This window comes from Mesoplodon bidens (genome assembly GCF_964165515.1).
Source record: "Mesoplodon bidens genome assembly, chromosome: 14".
Lineage (NCBI taxonomy): Eukaryota > Metazoa > Chordata > Mammalia > Artiodactyla > Ziphiidae > Mesoplodon > Mesoplodon bidens.
This window is the reverse complement of record NC_138170.1, coordinates 86,709,902-86,736,244: the sequence shown is the minus strand read 5'-3', so window position 1 is coordinate 86,736,244 and position 26,343 is coordinate 86,709,902.

Genomic DNA, 26,343 nt, shown 5'->3' with positions numbered 1-26,343 from the left:
TTCTGTCAACTTGAGTGACACACACAAGCAATTGCATCCATTTGAAGAATTTTGAAACACTTACAGACCCGTGAACTGGCCACCGATTCCAAGTGCGGAACATTTCTATTAGCTCCCAAAGTTTCCTGGTGCCCTCAGTGGTCCATCTCCATGTGGTCCACGCCTGGCCCCAGGTAACCACTGATGAGCTTTCGGTCACTAGATTGTGTTTTTATAAATGAACTGTACATCATGTATTCTTTATGTTTTGTTTTAGATGTGAAGTTTTACAGTTGCTAATAAAATGTGTACTTTTTCAAAAAACAGTTATTTGGTTATGAATCTGCAGAAAGAACTCTCTTCATTAGATGGGAGAACGCGTTCGCTCTGCGTGGGGGTCTCTCTCCTGACAATGTGTTCATTTCCTAGGGCTGCTGTCACAAAATACCACAAACTGGGTGGCTTAAAACAACAGAAAATCATCCTCTCACAGTTCTGGAAGCCAGAGTCTAAAATCAAGGTGTCGACAGGGCCACGTTCCTTCTGAGACACTGGAGAGAATCCTTCATTGCTTCGTCCGGCTTCTGACGGTGGCCGCCAATATTTGGAGTCCCTTGTTTGCGTCACTTCAGTCTCTGTCTCGTGGAGTCCTCTCCTGTGTGTCTCTGTCTTTACTTGGCAACTCCTCTTCTTACAAGGACACCAGTCATTGGATTTACGATCCACTCTAATCTAGCATGGCCTCACTGTAAGTGATCACATCTGCAAAGACCCTGTTTCCAAATAAGGTCACATGCATAAGTACTGGACGTTAGGACTTGACCATATATTTTTTGGGGGGACACAGTTCAATCCATAAGAACCAGTTATGCCATTGGTCCTAGGATTAGACATATCTTTGGGAATGCCCATTTTAAATGATACCATGTGGAAAGCCTGAAGATTGACAGCAGAGGTTTCGAGGACAAAAGGCAAGAAAGGCTATAGATTGAGTTCTTGCTGGTATGTAAAAATTCCAGTAACAGTAAGACTGAGGCCAAGAGTTCAGCTCTCTGGACAAGCCACCTCTTCCTCCTGGCCCACTGTCTCTCAGCGGGCACTGCTGATCCAGAGCAAATGCCCCATGACCCAGAGGCTGCCCAGGCAGGGCATTAGAACAGACCCACCTGAGAGGAAGACATTGTGGGAGCCACACGTGCAATTTCAAATTTTCTAGACGCCACATTAAAAGACGTGAAATGAAACAGGTGCAATTAATTTTAATAATATGTATCATATTTAACCTCATAGACCAAAATACTTTCATGTCCAATCAATATAAAATATGAGCGAGAAATTTGACTTCAAGTCCAGTGTGTATTTTACGTTTACAGCACATCTCAGTTTGGAGGAGCCATGTTTTAAGTGCCCAATAGTGACGTGTGGCAGCATACTGGCAGTGTGGTGTTACAACGGCCATCAAAATCTTGCTCTTCTTTTTTTTTTTTTCTTTTTGCGGTATGCGGGCCTCTCACTGTTGTGACCTCTCCCATTGTGGAGCACAGGCTCCGGACACGCAGGCTCAGCGGCCATGGCTCACGGGCCCAGCCGCTCCGCGGCATGTGGGATCATCCCAGACCGGGGCACGAACCTGTGTCCCCTGCATCAGCAGGCAGACTCTCAACCACTGCACCACCAGGGAAGCCCAGTCTTGCTCTTTTGAGATGAGTGACTCGTGTCATCTTTGGATGTCAGTGGCAGGATGCCTCAGTGCTGTGAAGGTTGAGTGGCTGAGCCAGCCTCTAACAGAGTGATGTATGGTGTAACCGTCTCCATCCTGGCAGTGCGCCTGTCAGAAAGGAGGTACCGTGAGGGTGATGAGGAGGAGGGTGAGGGTTTTGCAAATAAGGAAATAGTCTGGGAGCATGTATATTTTTCACCAAAGTCATGCCTTTCAGAGATGGGGGAGTCTGGCCAAGCCTCATGCTTTCTTGGTCCTCGTGTACAGCCTGCTGCCCTCTTCACCTGGGAAGTGAGGGGGAGGCCTGGATGACCCCTGCCGTTCCTTGCAGCACTAGCGCTGCACAGTGATAAGCGTTTACACCATCTTTGGCCCAAAGGCTGCGTGAGCAAACGTGCTGTTTGGCAGTAAGTCTTCCGTGCTCACAACAGCTGGGAGTTTGGGGTCTCTGCATTTCCATAGCTTCAGTGTTTGGCTGGAGGAATGATTAATGATAAAAGCAGAAAACAAATGGTCTGAAATCCAGATACCTCAGCCAAGTCTCAGATGGCTAGGTCCCAGTAGTTATAAATAATAAAATAATGACATCACTCTTCTCTGTGATTCAATATGGTGTGAAAGGAAAATAAATTGCTTATCACTTGCGAGTCCCAGCTATATTTTATGTTGTTTTACTTCTTCTCCATGTGTTTTTCTCAGTTGCTTCAACATGATGAGCTGTATTCCTGTCAGTTTTACCCCAGCATTCAGCCTAGAAAATGTTCTTCGCCTCACTTACCGACACGTTTAATTCGCTTTTCCAATTGCCTCAAAAGCTCAGAACACAGTCGGGACTTAATCACCCTGATCCCCCCACGCTGGTGACAGAGGAGTGTGGGTGCCTTGGGGTTTAGGTACTGGGCCCCTGAGCCCTAAAAATGGAAACTTTGAAAGGTAAGCCTGGTGATGACACAGCTGAGGTAGAGAAATGCAGTCTAATGCACTACATTTCGCCATTTACTTGAGTCTGGTTGAAATAGTTGATCAGACACAGGAGCTGTTTGTTTTAAAAGGCCCTAATGTCCTATGGACTAGTGAGTGCAAGGCTCAGTCACTCACCTATTAATTTGCACGACTGCATTCAATAAATGCCACCAAGTGCCAGGAGTGGGGCAGATTTGGGGGAATCAGACCCGAACCAGAAAGTGTCTTTGACTGTCATACAGAGTGAAGTAAGTCAGAAAGAGAAAAAAATGATCATATATTAACGCATATATGTGGAATCTAGAAAAATGGTATAGATGAACCGGCTTGCAAGGCGGAAATAGAGACACAGATGTACAAAACAAACGTATGGACACCAAGGGGGGAAAGTGGCAGGGGGGAGGTGGTGGGATGAATTGGGAGATTAGGATTGACATATATACACTAGTATGTATAAAATGGATAACTAATAAGAACCTGCTGTATAAAAAAGAAATAAAATAAAATTCAAAAATTAAAAAAAAAAGTGTTTTTGTCTTTAAAGACTAATTTTTCTGTCGGTTGGAATGCACATCAACAAATACAGCTGCCCTTTGAACAATGAGGGGTTGGGGTGCTGATCCTCTGCTCAGTCAGAAAATGTGTATAACTTATAGTCACTGGCTGGTCTAAGTACCCGAGGTTCTGCACCCGTGGATTCAACCAACTGCGGTTCTGATGCTGTAGACCTGTATGTATTTACTGTTGAAAAGAAGTCGCGTGTAGATGGACCCGTGTCATTAAACCCATTTTGTTCAAGGGTCAACTGTGCATATTTTTGGACCTGACAGCTCAGGTGGGTGGGAAATGTGTGTGGCACAGCTGCAGTGTTCCCTGCATGTCGACTCTTGTCACCCGCGCGTCAGCCGAGCCTCCCCTGCTCTCACCTCTTCTCTCCCTAAGATGCTGGAGGAGGAGCTGTGTGTCCACCCGAGACCCGGGCGGTGGCCCCCCCTCCTCCTGGGCGCCTTCACCACCGCTGTGCGTGTCACGGATGGAAGACACCCGGTCTCGGGCCGCTTTTCAAGGCAATGAGAGGACACGTTAAGGGTACAAAGAGGAGGTGACTTTCTGGGTTATAAGAACACCTTTCTGATATTTTTTATGAACCCCCAGTGTCCTCATCTTAACACCGGGGCAGTTAAAGTGCCGGCCTCCCAGGCTTCGCGAGGATCGCGTGAGCCAGTCGGACAAGCACAGGCCCACTACCTGCGGCGGTGGATGTCCATTTCCAGGATTCCCGTCACCCGTGGTGCCCACCAGCACCTTGATCCTTTGTTGGAGAACAAATATGCTTTGCGGGAATAGGGAGAACCCTGAGAAGTTCCCAAACTGGAGGCAACTTTCCCAACCTTTTGTTAGTGGGGCCGCTGGTCTGATGGAAGATGCAGAGAATCAGAGAAGAATTTTTTTGGTAGAGGTAAAGATTGGTGATTCCTTAGTTGGTGAACTATTTTGAAATGAAACGCTGATCATTGTTCATGGCACTCACTTTACCTGCCCTCTGGGCTCGATGGTCAGTCTTAAGATGCCTCAGACTAGGGTGCTTTAGTGCAAGACTGTTTGCATCTAGGACTTTCCTGCAGGATTTTGGATATTCTATTAAAGGGAAATCTTCCCTTCCTCCTGCTAATTCTGCTCATTGATAAACTAGAGAAACTGTCTTCTGTAGGGACACGTTATCCTGAGACCTCTGATTAACTCTGTGCTCATGGTTTCAATTTTGTACTGGTTTTAAGGACTTACATGAAAACACATACATAAGAAATCCATAAATAATATGGAAATTAATGAACTGTTGAAAATCTTCTGAGTTCAGCCTCCTTTGCCACTTCACACAACTCCCTGGTGTCAAACTGGGCAGCTGTTTTCAGAAGTGGGCCTCATTGAAAGTAATGTGCACCTTTCCTCCTTGGGTTCCTCCAGAGAAACATGTATTTGGATGGTTTTGGTAACTGTGAGAAATCTATTCATCTATTGGACCCCTATATGTTGGGTAATCATGTTCTTCACCCACCTGGTACTTGACCTTTAACTCACAAATACTTAAGTCCGTATTTTGATTTGCGTTTGCTTGATGATGAATCTTTCACTGAACTGGAAAATAGCAATGGTAGGTAATAGAGAATCATTTCCATGTTCTGGATACAGATCCTAGACCACGGCCATAATTAGTCTTACTTTTTTAAGAGTGATTGTGCTGAGTCGATGATGACTATAAATTCATCTAAGGGATGCGAGAAACTACAGCTAATGGTGTTGAAAGTGATTAGTAAACTGGAGGAGAAGGCGCAGCAGGATTAGTCTAATAACTGTGCAGCTAAAGCAAGAAACGGCCTTTCTTAATCGCGCTCCTTCTGTCATTTTCACCAAATGAGGCGAGAATAAGGAAGCCAGGCGCCGAGGTTCTTAGAATTAACAGGTTCAAGAAGGAGCAATGCTGGTTCCACCTAGTGTGAGAAGCTGGGATGGGATTTGTTTCTCAGGGATTTGGGATTAATTGCTGAGTCCTCGCTGGTCCTGGAATACGCCCTGTGCTTTGATCCCTCTCCGCCTTTGCTCCTGCCGTTCTCTCTGTTGGGAAGATCCTTTCCCCCTTTCTTTGATCGAAACCCACGTACCTTCTGGAGACTCTTGTTTGTGTTCCGTGGGTTTTCACAGAGGCTGTCTGACCAGGAGTGCGAACATCTCCCCCTGCCCCCGAAGTCTTTCTCTCTTATTTCCACCCTGCCCGGTGGAGACAGGCTTAGAGCTGGTGTGAAGATGGGCGTCCTTGGCAGGAGGTGTGAGTCACTTACTCCTTGAGTGACCCCTCACGGTGCTCACACAAAGGAAGAGACCTCAAGGTGTGTCCACTCGCATCACGCCCCCCTTTCCACAGTCCTCCTTATCTATCAGAGTCACTAGGACAGAAGGGGTCACCCATCCACCGGAACCCTATTGCCTGACAATTGGTAGCTGATTCTGTTTCTGAAGTCCTTCTGATTTCTTCTGTTTCTAGACTAAATGAAGGGTGATTATGGAATAAAGAAATGGCAAGAAATCAAGGGAAATTCCTTCTTTTACCGTCATGCCAGCCAGATAGTCTTAGAATAATTGTTCCCATTTGGTGGGATGTAATCTCCACAACCTTGTGACAGGTTCACGTAGGGTAAATTTCACCAGGTGAATCTTATATTTAGAGACCGACCTGCCACTGTTGTTTGTTTTTAGCAAAGATTACAATCATATATATCTCACCTCAGGACTTTGCCCATGAGATCTTATTATATTTGAAGCATGTTGAGTATAAATATTTTTAACGCAATTGTAGATAATATCCTGGAAGGAGAAAGTATTTCTTCATTAAATGGCCTTAAAATGACTAATGATCATGTGGAGGGAAATCTATCACCTAAAAAAAGCTCTAAGGTTATTTTGGAAAGATGTGTAAAAAATTAAGATGTAGAAACATAAGAGGTATAATAAGATGACATTAATAAAACATTTTTAAAAATCTTGGATTTTTGTCTTGTTTTGAAGCCTCATAGCCTGTTTTCCTGGGATGCAGAGCACACAACAGGAAACAAATAAGGTACAAACAGATATCGTATTTGGAAGAATGAAGAATTAGAGATGGTAATCTACAGTTTTCTAATAATTTCAATAGACTTTTAGAATTGAAATTACATATGCAGGAAGTAACTCATAGTAAATATTTCTTCTTTTCCTGTTTAAAGTAAGAAAGTGGGTTTGGGATCTTTTTTGAGCCCAGAGAAAATTTAGCATTGACTAAAAATGGGAATACAGAAAGCCGGGTATCATCAGAAGCAGGCTATTAAGTAAAATCATGGATAAATTGATGCAAAATGAGATGGAATCAGAGGAAACGGCATTGTTGGGCAGGAAGTAGCCAATCTCTGTTACTAGTTGGACCACCTAGGGAACAACATTAAAAACTGGGGAGGGGAAATAGAAACCAACAAGGACCTACTGTATAGCCCAGGGAAATATACTCAATATTTTGCAATAACCTATAAGGAAAATAATCTGAAAAAAATGTATAACTGAATCACTTTGCTGTATACCTGAAACTAACACAATATTGTAAATCAACTATACTCCAATAAAAAATAAATTAATTTTAAAAACTGGGGAGGAGAAAACCTGCCTCAGAGAGCAGTGTTGTGATGGTGCAGAGATGCCCTGGGAGCCTGGCTAGATCACCACACTGCAAACCCCAGGGCTGGGTGGATGGTGACTGCACTCTGGGGATCCCAGGTGCCACCTGCTGCTGGATGAAGAAGTTCCAGGTGACTCGGCTCCAGGGGCCGAGCTGGCCAGAGAAGATGTTGCTCCCCTCATTCTGCAGCTCCAGGAGATGCTCAGACAGTGAACAGGGCCCTCAGGTTCACACAGCCCTGGGAAAGCCACTTCTAGCTCTGCCTTGTGCACGTCCTCCGGGGCCTTCACCTGTGCAGAGACATCACACTGGCCTGCTGTCCTCGGGCCCAGTGGGGTGAAAGTTGTGGGTGAGGCTCTGTACTGGCAGTTACAGGTTCCCAGAAGAGACTGCTTTTGTGGCTGAGAGGAGAGGGGGGCAGGGTAAGCTGTGTGCATTCAGTGACTTGCTGTCATTGTCTGACACGTCCTCATGGAAAGTCGGGGACAGTTGCAAGTCAGTCTTCTGGAGCCCAAGTCCCTTTATGCCTGTCGTGTCCTGTTCAACCCACAGTGGAAGGACCTGGCAGGCCTGTGGTCCAGGCTCTGTGCATCTTTCTGAAGAGCTGGCTGTTGGCACCTGCTGTAGCCCGGCCATTTGTCTGGGGTGACAGAGTGCAGTGGTGACAGCCACTTAGATCCCGTCCAGATAAGCTTCGATTTGGTGGAGTCAGAGCCACCCTGGTGCGGCGAGCCCTCAGCCCTCCCCTACGCTGACAGCTGGTGTGGCAGCTAGTGTAGTGAGGGCTCCAGCCCCAGGTTTTACCTGGACCCACCTGAGAACCAGCTGCAGTCACGTTGGCCCTCTGTCCCCACTCTGGTCCACGTGCTACCCTTCCTGGATGTGATTTCTGGAGTCGCCTCCTTCCCCGAGCTGAGACAGCACCAGTCACTCGCTTCCGAGTCCCAACCCCTGCCTTGACTCTCTCATGGCCCTTACCTGTGGGATGTTCAGGAGTTAAAAGGCTGTATGTGCAGGAAACTTGTTCTGTAAGGGAGAGCAAGTTGAGGTAATTTGGGACCGCAAACACCAGCATCAATGCCTGAACTCTATTCCTGGGGAGGGGGGTCTGGTATTCATCATCCTTTTAATTAAAACCCCTACCCAGAAATCTGGAGAGTATTCTATAGCTCTGGGGCCTTCAGTTGCAAACAAGCTATGCACAATATATCAGGAGGGTGTTTTATTTAAAAAAAAAGGCAAACCCCCCAACATTTCATGTGTAACTTATAAGTAGGTTAAACTACCCAAGTCCCATAGTGCCCCCTAATTTCTCATCACCCACAAAGAGCATTCTCTTGGCTGAAGAATATTCTCATCCTGGGAGTGCATCTCTGTGTCCCTGCAGGCTTTGACCTCTGCTGATGGGCAGGTTCTACTGCGTCTTGATGCCCCTAGAACTGGCTTGTCCTCTAGGCTGGAACTTAGGGGAGGCTCTCCCCGTTTATTGCAAGCAGGGCTGGAAGAACAGCAGGACGGTCGTGAGGAAGGTCCCTTTGCGTAGAGGGTCCCAGACAGCCCCATGTGAGTAACCAGGTGAGGACCACCTCTGGGAGGGATGGAGGGCACATCTAGGGCATGAAGGCCTGGAAGGTCCTTTATTTCTTTTACTTCTTGTCACATAAGTTTTAGGAAGTAGTTTGTTTGGTGACTGCTACATGGTCCTCTACGAAGCAACCACTAACAGACGTTGTGCTTGGGTTTTAGGGCAAAGGTCGTATTTAAATGCTTGTGGGAGAGTGTGGCAGCATGCTGTCTGCTATTAGTGGGTATCTGCATTCACACGCACATGAACATGCACAGTATGGTACTCTCACCATCAGAACAGATCTTTCTTTGGATTGATTAGCAGTTTTAAACAAGGGCAGTGGTTCCAGAGTGGGCAGGCTTCAATAGGCAATATTTTATTGCTGAAAAACCAACTCTGGCCTAAACCTGCCCTAAAAGTCAAGGAAACTACAGTGGACACCTTTAGTTAATGACTTAAAAGTACCCCAAAAGACTAATGGTAGGACATAGCTTCCTCACACCCACCCTGTACCTTGCCCCATTTAGCATTTATAATAACGCTATGAGAATATAATGCTAAGGAAGATCACAAATGGATTAAAATAAAACACTAGCTTCTGTCTCATGCTCAGGGTCCAGAAGGGGGTGTATTTGAGCAGAGATTCATTACAGATAGTGTACAAGGCCCCTTGGATGGGGGCTCACACAGGTTTGTTGAATGAATATTACATGTGAGGAGATGTGCATCACTGAGCTATAGACCTGATTCTTTTGAGAAATGCATAGAAATTATTATCCAGGAGCTGCCATAGAAAACCATGTGGGTTATATTATTACAATGAATAAGCGAAGTGTAAACACAGTGAAGGGTCATGTCATCCTCTGTGCCCTTAATAGACCTTGACCTCTGGATTCTCAAGGTTGACGCTCCTGCTGAAAGAAGCTGACTGCAGTGAGGTGTTCAAACACAGTTTTACACCCTGTCTGACTCAGTTCGGCCACCAGTGGGAGAGGTCTGCTGTGTACACGCCGTGTGCTGCTTACTCGTGACCTGGGAGTGGAGCAGGGCGGCTAGCTTTTTACATAAAGAGTTGGAAATACTAGAAGTTGTTATTTGAGTTCTCCCCAATATGGTATTTCTTCAACATAAGACTATCCTTAGATACAGCTCGCAGCGACTACTTCTGCAGTATAACTGGCAGAGGTCCCCTCCTCCTTTCTCAGTTAGGGTTATTTAATTAGTAAAGAAAGCACCCAGAGATTTCTGTGTATTAATTTTGTATTTTGAAACTTTAGCGAATTCATTGATGACCTCCGGTAGTTTTCTGGTAGCATCTTTAGGATTTTCTATGTATAGTATCATGTCATCTGCAAGCAGTGACAGTTTTACTTCTTTTCCAATTTAGATTCCTTTTATTTCTTTTTCTTCACTGATTGCTGTGGCTAGGACTTCCAAAACTATATTGAATGAAAGTGGTGAGAGTGGACATCCTTGTCTTGTTCCTGATCTTAGAGGAAATGCTTTCAGTTTTTCACCATTGAGAATGATGATGGGCTTGTCATGTATGGCCTTTATTATGTTGAAGTAGTGTCCCTCTCTGCCCACTTTCTGGAGAATTTTTTTATCATAAAGGGTGTTGAATTTTGTCAAAAGCTTTTTCTGCATCTATTGAGATGATCATATGGTTTTTATCCTTCAGTTTGTTAGTGTGGTATATCACACTGAGTGCTTTGCGGATGTTGAAGAATCCTTGCACCCCTGGGATAAACCCCACTTGATCACGGTGCGTGACCCTTTTACCGTGCTGCTGGATTCAGTTCGCTAGTATTTTGTAGAGGGTGGGTAAGACTTACAGCCTGAAGCGGGATGGCTGCGGTGTGGTCGGCTGATCAGAGGGATAACTCCAGCTCCCTTGTCATTTATATCTGCCATCTCCTTTCAAAGTGAAGTATCCGAAGGCCCTGTTGGTGTTGAGGTTAAGACTCCCCTCTCTGTCTGTTAGAACTTGTCTGCAGGCTGCCTGCACAGAGCTCCCATCCACAAAGCCTGAAGTTCAGTTAATCTTAATAGAGCTTTAAGTTCTTTGATCAGAGCCATTACTGTTGGAATTTAGGATATAGTGTCATTATTTCAGTGAGGTTTTTAGCACAAATGCTTCACACTGTTTGCATCAAGCAGAGAGAAAGCCATGTGGGATTTACTGGCTTTCTTAGAAAAAAGGAAGATAAATGAAATTCCTGAGGACGAGAAGGCCAGGGGACTCTGTCCTGCTGCAAGGCCAGCCTGGGAAGACAAAAGCCACTGCAACCAGCAGACGCGTCCCTCACTGGCCCTTGAGGAGACACAGACACTAATGAAATCAGTGAAGAGGAAAGATAAATAAAATAGCCCCCCATTACCGAGAGATGCCATGAAGAAGCAGAGAAGAGCTGAAAGGGATCTCACAGGTATATCTCAACCCAGAGCATCAGGGGTCACTCTTGAGAGGCGGCGGCCGCAGCGGAGCCCGCCAGACTCCCAGTGGCACGGTGACACGTCACCTCGGAGGCTCAGGCACAGGCCTGACTTGAGTGATAGCCCTGTTGCCCTGTGGTTAGGGAGAGAAGCAGCCTTTCATGTTTCTAGTAAGATCTGGGATCCAGTCCAAACAGAGCCAATATTATAGATTCAGGAAAAAGGATTTTGTTCAAGAAAGAGAATCTGGCCCAGCTCAGAGGCAGTGCCTGGGTTTTACCTAAAATGCCATGATTCTATGGGGGTTTGCTTGCTGAGAGACCGCGGCGCACTGTCGCCTGGTTCTCTGAGAGCGTGAACGTGGCTCGTCCTGAGGGGCCGCGAGTGTGGAACTGCGTCAGAGTCCATGACTTAGTGGGAAAGGAAAGGAAAGCAGCACAATATTGACTTCATGTTTACATGATACTATTTCTGTCTATGTCGAGTTAAATAAGCTATATCATTAACATGAACTGCATCTCTTACGCTTTGCTTCCCGAAATGTGGCTCCTAGGACATTTAGGATTGTACCTGTTGCTCACAGGGTGTTTCTACTGCTGGCACCGCTCCAGGGACACTTGCTTATTTGGATCGAACTCAGAGGCTATGGGGGAGGCCGTTCTGGAGGCTCCCCCTCCTCCTTCCCTTCCTTCCAGCCTCCTTCCCTCTCTTTCTCTCTCTCTCTCTCCCACCTCTACCCTCCTTCACTTTTTTCGCTTCTCCCTCCTGTTTTCCTAGGATCACCCTGGTTCCTAACCCAGGCTAAGTGGACAGAATTTAATCAATGTGATCGTTTATAAATCTCAGCATTTCCCAGCAAGGGTGTTGCTGGGAGGGCCTTCTCAGCCCTGGGGTTTAGCCTGGTCTGGTGGGAGAGTCACCAAGGCTGTTGGGGGGCTGGGAGGGGCGTGACCAAAGGGAGATCCTCCATCCTCACTGTCCACTTGCCCCCCTGATTCATGGATTGTGTGCTCTGTCAGTCTAGCCCTCCCAGGAGTCACTGAACCCCACATCAGACTTCCTTGTCACATACCCATTACAGAAGTTTTAGGAACTTCAAGGCAAAAATGAGAGTGTTAGCTGTGTGCCTGAGTTTCCCAGACCAGCTGTTAGCATTTTGCCTTAGAATTCAAGGTCAAAGAAAACAAAACACGAGCAGAAAGAATTGTGATTGAATAGCGAGGGGGGTGCGCTGATCAGTTGACTTTCTTTTGTGTATCAAACTTTCTGAAGTTTACCCAGTCTTTCAGTTAGGGTTTCGATATTCTGGAATCCCCAAACCTGCGTGAGAATAGGGCTTTGGGTCCAGGACTTACTGGTCCAGAAAATGGTAAACTCCTTATAGGCAAAGAGAATATACTTTCCCAGTGATGTTTGCAGCTCTTAGCAACATTCCTGGTGTATACTGGGTGCTAAGTAAATGTTGGCTGAAAGGAAGCTGGAGTTAAGATCTGAGTAGTCATTACAGTAGCGCACACATGTAGGTCTCTTTTAGTGTAAACTTCTCTAAAAGAGTCAGGGGTGACATGCTATGGTTGAGGGACACCGTTTAAATGGCCACACAGAGTAGAAGCCGGCAGATTTGCATGTGATATTCGATGTGATGCCTTTGTGACTTTTCTTACCAGTTTTATCTGAACATATGCCCCCAGCAAAGGGATGACTGAAAATAGGCTTTTACCTCATCATCATACTGCAGAGCACAGGCATGAAATCCCAGGGGCCATCAGTAAGCAAGATGGATCGGGGAAATGAACCATGAGATGAAAATGGAAACCCGGAACCTCCTCTCACAGTAGGAATTTGCTATTTAATGTAAAAAGCTAGATCCCAAAGTAAGGGGCAAGCCCTAGTAAACAGATTCCACCTCTGAGCATGCCAGCTTTGGGAAAGCGACCCCTGGAAGGCGGCTTAATGTGGGTGAGTGAGTCACTGCTCTGCCCGGGGAGCTCTGGGCCCTTTCCGCCTGTTCCCCCGGCCGCCCCGCCAGGAACACCCGCTCGCTGTACCGTGACCCCGCACGTTGGCGGCAGTGACCTGCCCCCCTTGCCTTCCGGAGCCCCATTCCTCATAGTCCATCGGCCCAATTACATTTTCCAAAATATAAATGAGTTTCCATTCTTTTCACTCAATACCACAGCTATTTACAAATGGAGGAAGTTCTTCCAAAGGTCATGACCTCCCCGGTAGACTGTGTGACCTTTGGCTTTCTGCTGTCATTCCAATGTTAAGACCCCGTGGGAGTTCAGTGCCCTTTAAAGCACAGTGACTTTCTAATCCCTAGAGAAAGCTTGGCTCCTTTTTTTTTTTTTTTTCTTTTCCCCTTTCCTTTCAGGCAGGATCCCAGCGTTGTAGGGATGCTGTGCTTTCAGAGTATCATTCTCTTTTTCTCCACATGAACTGATTTTTTTTTTTCACTCCTTAGATTGATGTTCCATCTGCCAAAGACATTTCTTAAAAGCATTAAGGTGCATCTGTGTAGTGTTAATTTTTTAAAATGCTTTGCCTTCTGGAACGCCCTTTCCTGCTCAATCGATAGGACGACCTTGGCTCAAAGGCTTGGAATATTTATTTCTTTGGGGTCTTTGTAGAGAGTCCATCACGCTACATGAGCACTCTGAAATTCAGTGTCATAGTTTACTCTCATGACATGAGGTCCGTCCTGAGTTTCAAGATTCATCAGGACAGTGGATGCCAGCTCATGATTTTTATGAGCATTTCTAAACTGTAGCTGAAAGAAAAATTTGATACTAAAACATGTTTTAACTTACTTTTTACCAATTACATTGGGATTGTGGTAGAACCTGGATGATAATTGTAGGGTTGGTACTGAATTACTTTTTTCTTTGGTCTGATTTTCCTGATATATATTATGCTGGTAATTCCTTGTTTGTGAACGAGGGGGAAATACTTTTTTCTCTACCATTTCTCAGAGAGCTGTTTTCCAGTCTGGTCAAGTGAATTAATGAGGGTCTGACCTCCATCAAGTCTGAATTTATGTGCACTCAAATGTGAAGACGCTGGAAAAAAGACACAACAGCAAATCCGCATGCCAAGGCATGCCAGAAAATCTAGGGCTTGGTTTATTACTTCTAAAAAAGATAGATCGGGACTCTGAAAGTTAATGGTGTACAAACAGAGCATGATGCTAAATTCCCCTTTCTCTGCTTTTCCTGACTCAGCGGTTCCCAAAATCATGGGTCACAAATAGATTTTAGGTTGATTTCATTTGTATCTCTGCTTCCATCAAATTAAAATGTGGCACCTTCAGTGTCGACGTTTTATCCTCTTTGGGGACCAAATCATGCACTGTCATCAGGGTCTCAGCTGAGAGCCAAAGGGCAGGAACTTCCTATAAAGCGTGGTGTAGATGAAGGGTGAAAGAGTTTAGCACTGGAAATTATTTTGTAATCCAATCATTCTGGTTATTGGAAGGGTGGAAAACAAATGTGTCCATGAAACGAGCCCGTTCTTAATATCTAAGCATTAAAACAACAGTTGAAAAGTCAGTTAAAATACCTGTTATATACTTTAATTTCCTGTTTGAAATGGTGTGAAAAATAAATCAATCGGTGGTTGGCGTGGGTGCAGCCTGCAGGCGGGGTGCACGGTTATGAACTTGGCACATGGGTGTGAACACGGCACATGGCGCTTCACCCTTTCCCTCCCATCTCTCAAACTCCCCTTCATATTTCGTTTCTGGAATTAAAAATGTTCTTTGTTCTACATTAGCCCCTTATAGTCTTATAAGCATAATTACCAAGGCAGTTAGTGAAATTTTAGAGAAATGGAAGTATTCAACTGTAGCAAATCTATTCTGCAATTTGCTTAAGTAGGAGTGTGTGTGTGTCTGCAGTTTTACATTTATATATTTCTGAATAGGTTTCCCTGCAGCTTTTATAACCAAATGGCACAATTCTGAGAAAAACATAGGATTCTTTTCCTTTGAATAATTTTCATCATCTTAGGCACTTAGGGGCCTACACCTTTAATAGAAATGGCCATGAGCTTGTGAACGCAGGTGGCATTTGTGATGACAAACATCACTTCATATAACCAATGCTGGTCACGCTTGCCATTTATATCAACCAGTAGTTTCTTCTTTATTTCTGTTGTTTTTTGATGAAACTGAGATGGCCTAATTGCTGAGGGCTTCCATAGTAATTAGGGTGGAGAAGAAGGAGCTTGGCCACGTCCCAGATTCACAACAAGGGTGTCTGCAATTATCTGCTGTTTCTTTACTCGCCGAGGCCACACACCTGGGGGCAGGTGTGCCGTGCCAGGCAGTGCATCAGGCACGGATGTGGCCAGGCCTGGCCTGAGCTCCTGGGGGCACACGCTGGCTTGGCAGGACCAGGTGGGCTTCTCTTGGAGAAATAGACACAGAATGTAAAACTTGGTCCACGCTCTTAATTTTTGCTTATGTAGCTGTGTTCTGACTACTGATCTGTGAATACCATTTTGTGCGTTCTTAAAGACCAGTTATGTGCCAGCCCGTGCTGAGCTTTGGAACCAACTCTGTCAAGTTGCATTGAGGACACAGTATGGGCGCAGGTTTAGCTCAGGGTCTCAGAGTCTGCCTGCCTGGGTTCGGATCTCAGCTTCACCGAGCTAAGACCCGTGCGCCTTGGGCAAGTGGTTTCACCTTCCCGCCCCGCGTCCACTAGTGAGATGGAAGTGACGGCTGTTCTTTCCTCACTCTTCTTAGTTACGCGAAATGTAGCTAAGAGTAAACGAAAATAGTGTCCGGCCCAAGTGAGGGCCTCGAGCATGTTCTGTGCAGTTAGAGAAGATGGTGACGACTCACAGAGGAGCAGCCCTTGCACGCTCTGAGGGCCCATCCTCAGCATCTCGGCCTGTGCTGGGCACGCAGCAGGGACTCACAACTGTCTGTTGAAGGAAGACACAGTCCTGCTCTTGAAGAGGCAGGGTCTGTGGACACGTCCAAGCCCGGCCTTTACAATGACCCGTGAAAACGACTCTTATTGCCATCTTTTAGATGAGAAAATGCAGGTCTACCCCTCCTAGAATGTAAACTGAATGTAAATGGCAAGGATCTTGTCTGCATTTTTTTTTTTTAAGCTCACGGATCCCAAGTGCTGACACAGAACAGTGTAGACAGTGGGTGCAGGTTCTGCTCCCCGACTTGGCAGGGACTCCTGCCAAGATCTCTGGACTCTGAATCCACATCTCCTCCCGTGACCCTAAGTCCCTGACCGAACAGCAGAGACGCGCAGGGTCAATGATGGTGAAAATACAAGCACTGTGACCTGCGGTCATTTCGCAATTTCCTCTTTCCACTTAGCCTTTTCCTGGGAAGAGCCAGGTGTCCTGACCTGCTCCTCAATCCCCGCACATACCCTCCTCAAGTCAACGGACAAGATGTGATTGTCAGGTTCCTAGGTACACCTTCCCCATCCTGTCCTGTCCGTCCTCCCTCCGTCCCTCTGTCTTTCTTGCTCCCTTCTTTCCTCCTTCTCGCCTCCTCTTCCTCCTCTCATCCTCCCTGCCTCCTTCCATCCTGCTCTCTTTCTCCCTCCCTCCCTCGTCCCCTCCCCTCTCTTTCCCTGCCCAGGAGCTGAGCCCTGGAGATTGTTGGCTAGCAGCTTCCTGGTAACTGTTTTTTCCTGGGAGCTGTTTCCCTGGCCTGGGGCATCTCTCCCCACACAGTGCTTGCAGGTTGGTACTTGGCCAAACCCTCTAGGGGCCTCTCTGTAGGTTTCTGGAGCTCAGCCTCTGCCCAGCGCTGTCCCCCCAGGCTCCCTCTGCCTCCTTGCCTGTGGTCTGTGTTCTCATTTGCTTATTTGTCTGAGAGCCCTGGGGCCGGAGCAAGTGCTGGGGCTCCTGGAGGGGAAAACTCCTCTCTGTGTCTTTTCTATACTGAAGATTTTTTAGAGCAAATCAGATGACCACAAAAAATTATTTTTCACATACAGGGATTCTACACCTCCACAGTAAGAAAACTTAGACTTGGAAAATTTGGAGAAGGAATAGTAAGCAAATTGCTGAATGCTAGAGTCAGAAGGCACATGGGTGACCCTCTGAGTCACAAGCAGGCTGGGGTCCAGAGAGGAATTTTCAAAACACAGCTTGCCACCAATACCCATCTCTGATGTCAGTGTCTCAGCATGGCTAAAATGAGATAATAATTAGGAAACATCACCAAATAAGTGACATTTAAGCATTGGTTATAAAATAATGCAAATTCTAGCTTCGAGTTGTTACTGTGATTCCTTCTGCAATTAAGAAAATTGCTAATAGCTTTTACTTAATGTAGAGATTATTGTAATTCTTTACAAACTTGACAAATTAAAAATGGTTTTTAATAGGGAAAATAATTATGAAATGGAAATATGATACTTATTAGTGATAGGTTCTTGTTAAATGAAAATGTTAGTTATCACCAGTGGACGTAAGATGAAATGCGTTCCACAGATAAGGACGAGAATGAGCCACTTCATTCACACCAGCGGAACTTCCAAGGCCCTGGGAGAAATGCTAGACATGAACAAAAGTAGCGTGTTTGAGTTTGAAGGGAAGGCAGTGAAAGGGAAAACTGTGTCCCTGTGGGAAGAGCCCCAGAGAGTAAATTATGGTTGCTATAAAAGTTAGAATGGAGACATGTTTCTTAATCAATATATTTAAGTTTCCTTGCTTTATGGGAAAGTTTGGTGGTTTTGTTTTTAAAATGTCCTATGATATTGGGATGAAAGTGGCCAAAATCAGGTTGACTTTTGATGGTTAAACCTTAAGACCAAAACAGAATGGAGCGGATCAGAGATGGGCCCAGACATAGAAGAGCTACCCAAAGAAACTGCTGCCTCAGCCCCCATTCTGCTCATGGGGCTGGTGGCAGGACATGGCTGACCCTCGGCTCCCACTCTGTGGGCTGGTCCCTAGCATCCTCCTCCAGCATCTCCTCTGGTCTCCTGCCCAACTTTGGATCTGACTTTCACACCCCATCTGTCACCTTGAGCTTTGTCCTTAGGCAGACTCATCCTTCTTGCACTGGCTGAAGCCGGTGCCACGGTTCCAGACCCCCAGTTCCTGAGATGGTGACCCTGAGCCCCAAGCCAGAGTGTTTTGACTGTGGCCACATTGAGATAGGCTGATAAACAGGTGGCTGGTCACCATGGAAACAGTAAAATGGAGATCCACAGTCACCCCGTCTGCCGTAAAGTTTCTCCACTCCGTCTTCCAACTCTTTCACTGAACTTAAAAAATTCCTGCTTTCCTAGTATTAACTTTCAAGAGCTATTATTGTTCTCAAAATATTTGTTTTCCAAGTCTTCCATTCTCCACATATTCCTTTTAAGACATTTCTTTAATGGTCTGTTTTATGGATGCACTATCTTTTCATGTTCTCTGATACTGTTAATAAAACCGTAGGGGATGTTTCCATATTAAAATATTTCTTTCATATTAAAATGTTTCTCAAATGGCAGAGTGTCACTACAGTGATGATGGACAGCTCGGTGCTCCTGGGTGGCTTCACTGCAGGGTGGTCTTGATGGCCAGTTTGGAGGGAGCCCTCGCTGCAGTCTTGTGAGGTCCCTCTCGGCTGGTCAGAGTCTTCAGGCAGGTGTCTCGTCTCCAGTCTGCTGCCCCGGCGGGGGGAGCCAGCTGCGGGCGTTGTAGGTGCTATGCTGGGGAGAAAGTGGAGACTGAACATCCAACAGGCCAGCTTTCCCTTCACCTGCTCCCTGTTTTCTGTTTGATATTTTCACCCTCAAGTCAGCCTGGTGCTTCTAGCCCAAAGACATTCTCTTCCCCTCCGGAGAATAAAACTTCTGATGTCTGCTGGGGAGGGAGAGGTTGCAGGCATGTGGGGTTGTCTAATCACTATCATCCAAGTAGATTGTCTGGGATCTTCAGATACGCAGTAGATATCACCTCTGTTTCTGTGCCAATGATCGACTTTGCTGATTGATTACAATCCCCCTTCTGGCAGAACTCTGGCAAGATCTTACAGTCTTCTTTTTTTTCTTGTTCTTTCTATGCCCCAAACATTTATTCTGAAAAAGCTTAGAACCACCCTCTGCCTCCCCAAGAAAGTTGCTGGTATAATGAACACCTACATTCCTTTCACTGAGATGGGTTGTTATTATCATATCATATGTGTGTCTGAGCCCCCTCTTTTTGTTGTTGAGCCACGTGTGAGATAGTTGCAGAGAGCATGGCATTTTAGTCCTAAATTCTTCCATGTATATTTCCCAAGGACAAGAACGTTCTCCTACATAATCTCAAAATTATCTCACTTGGTGTATTAGTTTCTGTTGCTGTTATAACAAATAGCCACATTCTTGGGGGCTTAACACAAATTTATTATTTTTTGCTTCTGGATGTCAGAAGTCTGAAATGGGTCTCACTGGGCTCAAATCAAAGTGCCATCTGGGCTGTGCTCCTTCTGAAGGCTCCTGCACCCCTTGGCTCGTGGCCCCTTCCGTCCTCAAACCCAGTAACGGCCTATGGAGCCCTTCCCACATCACTCCGCCCTGACGCTGGCTGTCCTGCCTCCTTCTTCACCTTTTAAGGACCCTGGTGATGACATCAGGTCCACCTGGATAATACAGGAAACCAGCCCTGTCTTAAGGTCAGTTGATTTAGCATCTGCAAGCTTAACGACCACGGTCCATGCAATCCGACATATCCACAGCTTCTGAGGATTAGATTTGAACGTCTTTGGAAGGGTGAGGGTAGAGAGCATTATTCCATCACACTTGGAAAATTTAGCATTATTATAATACAACTATTTAATATGTTTTCCCAGTTAGTCCAATAATGTCCTTTAAGGCTGACTTTAAAAAATCCAACCAAGGATCAAGCACTGCACTTAGTTATTATGTCTCTTTAGTGTCTTTTAAACTAGATAGCTTGTCTTTCATGATGGACATTTTGAAGAGTGTGGGTTGTCTGCTTTGCAGAGTTCCCAACTCATTTTGAAAATTTTGTTTTTCTTTGTAATGGATCCCATGTTCTGGACTTAAGTCATGAAGATGCTGGCATTTCTTTAAGTTTCAAAAAAAGAAATGCCATGTCCTAGAGGAACAGAACCAGGCCGCATGCATAGCTCCCTGCTCCCCCCAGCTAATAGATGTGAGCTCAAGTGCAGACGGCAGCTGAGTAAGGAGGGTGACAGCAGATTGAGTCACAGCGTTGGTGCTTTTTCCATTGTGGCTGAAATGTCCCCTTTGCCCCCTGAAGTATTACGTCATCAGACAGTACACAAACATTTTCCTGATCTGATCCCCTGCTTCTATGCATTTTCACTGACAAACTAGTAATATCTCCAAACTCACATGAAAAGCCAAGGAACCCATAAATAATTGACTGTTTCCTCAATAATATCATATTTTCTTTATCTCTCTATTTCCCCATCTCATTTTGTTGACAGCTTTTCCTGTTTTGGAGACTATTGGAGAGGCTCATTCCCTCTGCCACATTTTCATTTTTGCATATGGTTAAAAATGTCATCCATGAATTCTTCATCTGGTTCCTTTAACTGGATATGTGTATATATGTATCTCCATAATTTTATGGTATGGGAAAATTATTTGTCCTCTTATGGTTGTTTTTAGTTTACATTTTTGGGGGGCAAAGAAAGTGGAATTTTTCCATATTTTCCTTTCAAGGTTATTTAGCTTAATAGACAATTAATGGTGAAGTAAATTATTTAGGGCGAAAACTAACTAGCAAGTGTAAATAATAGCTAATCTTCATTGCATCCCTATTATGAGCCAAGCACTGTGCTGGAATTTCACACATTATTTCCAGTACTTAGACTCTAAGAGGCTCCTCGTGTTTCCCACAAATGACTCGAGTGATAGAGCTGGCTTTCTCATCAGTGTGCTTATTTGCAGGATTAATAACAACTAGCCTCTTCTCTATGTGTGGAGGACCTTTGATCAGGTGTCCTGCACAGTCATATTTGTTGTTGAGCGTGACTCTTCCCAGACCTGGGAACAGGAGTTCTCACTGAGGTCCAGGAGTGCGCTGGCTAGAGTCATAAATCACATTTTCTGTGCACATAGGTTCATATGTGCATTTGCTAGGGAGAGGATCCATAGCTCCCCCAAATCAGTAAAAGGTACTGGGACCCTAAAAAGGTTAATGATGACTTCATTTGAAGATACTGTGCTCTTAAACAGATTCAATCCAGTTCATTACATGCTGTATATGAAGGCAGGACAGTGGAGTCACACATTTTATGGGTGAAGCCAAGTATTTTTTTGTGGTAACCTTTTCATCAGAATATAACTCATCCCCATCACCTATCAACAAACATTTATTTATTTACTAAAAAATTTTATCTAACAGATATTTATTTGAAACAGGTATTTATTTTAAGTGGTGGGAATATAGCAGGCTCTGTTTGAATGTGCCCATGGTCGAGTGGGGTAGGAAAACATCAACCAAATGATGACCTTAATAGATGCCTGGTTGCATTTGTAATTAATACAATGGAGTGAGACGAAGATGGTATAATGTATATACAGTCAAGAAGGAAGTTCATGGAGGAAGTGACCTTCAAGTTGAGATCTGATGGATGAGGGTGAAGGTGAGTTGCCAAACTGGAAGGCGTGAGCAGAGAGAATTCTGACAGAAGGAAGGGAGGACGGTGCCCTGGAGAAACTGAAAATTCGAAGGATTTTGATCTTTATCCTAAAAACAATTATGGTTTATTAGAGAGATGGGGGACATATAACTTTGGAAAAGTTTCCTCTAATTGACTATTTCTCTCTCTCTCTCCACACACACACACACACACACACACACACACATATGTATATGTATTCATATATATGTATATTCATATATAAACTGCATTGTTCAGGTGATACATGATGGCAGGTTGGATGGACCGGGGATGCAGGAAGGAAATACAGACAAGTTGATGGCTTATTTTAGGAAGTAAAGCTGTAAGTCTTGGTGGTGAATGTCTTTATGGCCTGAGGTAGAGGGAGGTGCCTGGGATGGTGCCTGGGTTTCTGGTGTGTGTGCATGCCATTGGGTGAGGCTGGGAAGATGGGGAGGGAGCGAGGCTGTGAGGAGGGACAGGAGTCTGGTGTGGGAGGCGCTGGTGTCTAGATGAGTTGGATGTGGGAGGGGTGGGGTCAGACCCTCCTAACTCATGTCTGGGGAGCCAGGCATCCAGTTTCAGAGGAGAGTGAGCTCTCAGGTAGAGATGGACATTGGCATTGTGTGTGTGTCAGGTGTGTAGATGGTGAGCGAAGCTGTAGGTCTGGATGAAAGCACCAGGGAGAAGAGATGTGGACTCAGAGTCCAGATGTGGTGTGGAGGAGGCTGAGCCCTGGGGGAGATGGGAGGAGGGTGGGCCATGGAGCCAAAGGAAGGGGGGCTTCAGGGAGGAGGCATTGCCGCCTGGTCACACACGGCGAGAAGGGAAAACCCTTTATCGAGTTCAGTGAGCAGAAGCCACTGGAGGTGGACCTAGTGGGTGGGAGTGAGGGAGACATAAGGAAATGCTGATGGCTTGTCTGTGAGGATGAGGAGGGAGGGGCCCCCTGCCAGGGAGCTGTGAGCCTAAGGCCTCTTGCCTTCTTCCTTTTGTGGTTGGGAGACAGCGCGCCTGGTCAGACTCTGATGGAAGCTGTGTGTAAAGGAGAGAGGAGGGAGAGCTGAGTGCAAAGTTTAACTCTCCATCATTCTCACAGTTTGCTGGTGGATTTTCGAATATTGCTGCTTGGCAAACTCATTCCAGTGATTAGATGACAGTGTTCATTTATGGATCTTGCTAATATGATGTCTTATTTATAAGATTGAAATAATCACAGTGTTTGTCTCCTGCTTGTGCATGTTGCTTCCAGTTTAGTACCGGGTGCTCTGTGGGTCTCACTGGGTACCTGAAGAGAACAGCACACAAGTGCAGGCTTTGAAATAGTGGTGTGTCATGGAATGCAAGTTTGTGTGGCTGACGCACACCAAAACGTTGGAGTCGGGAGCAGAGAAAGGTTCATTGCAGGGCCAGGCAAGGAGACCGGGTGGCTCGTGCCCAACAAACCTGAACTCCTTGAAGCGGTTCAGCAAAGCTTTTTTAAAGGCCAGGTGAGGGAGCCGTGTAATTGATTGTTTCAGGCTTCTTGGTGTTGGATCCTTTGTTCTCGCAGCTGTCCACATAGGTCAGGTCACCATGTTCCTGTAAATCTCCAGCAAGACAAATGTTATTCTCTGTTCTGCAACTTTTTATCTCTATATGAATGGACTCTTAGAGGTCAGAGCCCTGATAATAGGCTCTCCTGTATATTTCAGGGTATAGGCAACATACTTTTACAAAAGGTGCAGAGCCGGCATAACTAAGCACAGGCAATAGAGCACAAGTGTTAAAAGGGAAAGGAACAGGTCCAATATGGGATCAGATTTGTTCTTCCCTATTATAGTTAGTCCTGGGCCAGTACCCATTTTCTGGTGATTAAGTGCTGCTGAATTCTAAACTCTAGAGAGTGTTTTCATGTAACAGATAATAATGCAAAGTATGTTCAACACCACCACGGCCCTGCTGAGTGTGTTTCCATGAAAAAAAAAAGTTAAACCAACCAAACAAAATACTCCTATAGCACTAAAACGGATGTTCCTTCCTCTGTCTTGGGTGACGCTTATGAGGCTATTGGAGCTTCATTCTCATCAGGACAAGAGAGTTCCTTAAAATATAGTTCCATTTGATTTTTCTCAAGGGATGTATCTTCCATGCTAAGTAGAAGGCAGTCAGAGTGGGAACCAAGCTACAATCTTTACTTGTTGGTCTAGTTAAGATTTTTCTTTAATGCATGCTGATAATTAATTTCTTAGAGAATTTCATGCTTTGATTATCTTTCCCTTTAAGCTAATCAGGAAAATCATGTACTTTAGAAATGCTTCGGAGTTTTTAAAAAAATATTCAGGTTATTTCCTTAATAGACTGGGTCATCATTTAATTGCACGCTGTATCCATGGTGGCTGGTCTCCAAAGATGACTCCCAACAAGCCTGGCCTTGACATCCTTTTAACAGTGCCCTTCCATGCTGAGTCAGAGACTCACATTAACAAACATCATGTGTTTCACTGTGCCGGTCCCAGGGCTAGGCCTTAAGAAGTCTGGGCAGCTCTGCTTTTGGGCTATTGGAAGCCTTGAGTCATCATCTAAGAAATGTAGCTACCCAACAGGACCACATGGAAAGCCCACATGGAGAGGGAGGCCCTGGGATTCCGTGGGGAGAGGAAGAGGCCCAGCTCTCCCGGTGTCCCAGACAAGGCTCCAGGGGGGTGATGGGTCCATCTCAGAGGTGCCAGCCCAGCTGAGCCCCCAGGTGTCTGCAACCACAGCCGAGCTCACCCGACACGACAGGGCCTCCTGGCTGTGCCCAGTCGACCCACAAACTGTGGACAATAACAAGATGGTTATGGTTTGAGGTTCCTGAGTTTTAAGGGGAGTTATTACACAGTAATAGGTCACTTTATAAATGTATATGCACGTGTGCATATATGTGCCAGGACCTATATTATTGGATATTTTAGCATGTTGATCTTTTCAAAGGTGGCCACACTTGAAACCACAGAAGATACCACATGATCACATAATTTTATACTTTCTTGGACTTGTCTTCATCAGGGAGAGCTCATAGCAAAATAGTGACTGGATGGTTGAAATTTTTAATACCTTCCCATTTTTCTCCTTTATAGATGATTTTAAAGAATCCCTTTGAAGTCTCTGATCTTTTCATTGAACAGGGAGTGGCTATGCTCCACTGAGGCTTGGTGCGTGGACCTGGCCTTGGTCAGTGATGGAGTCTATAAAGGAAATGCCATCTGTCTGCCTCTCGTGTCCTGGGTTTTAGTGCTGTTATTTATGGAAGTCCATCACACTTAATATTTCTCAATGAAGGTTTAAAAAATATAATTTCTTCAGAGAAAGTATCTACATTTCCCCAGAATACTAACAGCACAGTTCTGTCTAAAAAGAGATCATTTGACACCTGTTCCGTTGCAGCTAAAGTCAGACGCATAGTCACACACCCATTCACAATGAAGTTCTGACAAGGGCAGGCATCAGTTTGTTACACTGGGCTTATTATATGATGCTTTACTTTTCATTAGCAAATTACAGTGAATAGGTAATAATGCACATTGTCATATGCGTTATAGTGGCATCCGTAACAAAGGAGGCTTGGGAACGTCATTCCAGACATTGCCAGCTCCTCCAAAGGGACTCTGCTTCTTCAAATGAGAGGACTGATACAAAAAAAGGTGAGATTTTCTATTTCTTGCCACAGGTTGAGTAAAAACCATCTAGAGGCCGAGGACTGAGATGGCCAGAGACTGTGTTTTATTCTTATCTGTGTTCTGGGGGGCCCGGGGCTGGGATTTCCATGGGTGTCAGTAGCCCCTTGGACCCCAGAGCAGAGCTGCCCTAAGGGTTGACACCCCTGAGCCCCCGACGTGGACTCGTCTTGTGTTCCCGCATCCCGCACTCTCTGCTTTCTGAGGTGGGTTCAGTTTTTAGCTCCGATTTACCAACTACCAAACTGAGACTCAGAGTGATTAAGTAACTTCTTCAGAAGCACACAGCAGGTCAGTGGTGCTGGGGTTGATCCTTAGCCACTGGGTTATTCTGCCCCCAGGGTGGTACCAGAGCTCCGCAGCATGAGCTAAGTCAGCCTGCTGATCCAGGACTCGCGTATCACACTCAGCAGGTGAGACTGTGAAACTCCCAAGCCCTAGTGGCAGAGCCCAGGACCCGAGTGCTCCTTCTGACAAAACGCTGCAGTGCCAGCACTGCCCTTGTCACTTCTGACCCAGACATCCTTCAGGACGGCAGGGGGTGTAGACTGGCTGGGTCTGGTCAGATACTGTCACAGGCTGTGCTCCGGGCTGCACGGCTTCAGAAAGACAACTTCGGAATTTGATTTCGAAAAGCAAAACCATGGAAAAGAAAACATGGTTCTTCTTTACATTGAAGTAGGAATATAGAAATATGTACATGGGTTTTTACCTTTAGAAGATTTACTTCAGCATAAAATACCTGACAGCGTCGCTTCACCTGTGCCTTAAGAAACTCCAAGCCAAGGAATCAGTCAGACAGCCCCAAAGAGCTGCTTACTTTTATGTGTGGTGAGGGTGGGAGGAGTTATTCCCTCCCCTCTGCACAGCCACACACACGTATACACCCTACACACTCACACCACACACACCTATGTACTCACACACCCACACACACCTATGCACTCACACACGTATATACCCTACACATTCACACACCCACACACACCTATGCACTCACACACGTATATACCCTACACACTCACCACACACACCTACACACACATGTATACACTCTACACACTCACACACCTACTCACACACACACTCACACACAATAGCCCTTAGTTGGGGACTCTTCAGAGCTCAACTTCCAAGGAGAGGACGACCCCTCTATCTTTTCCT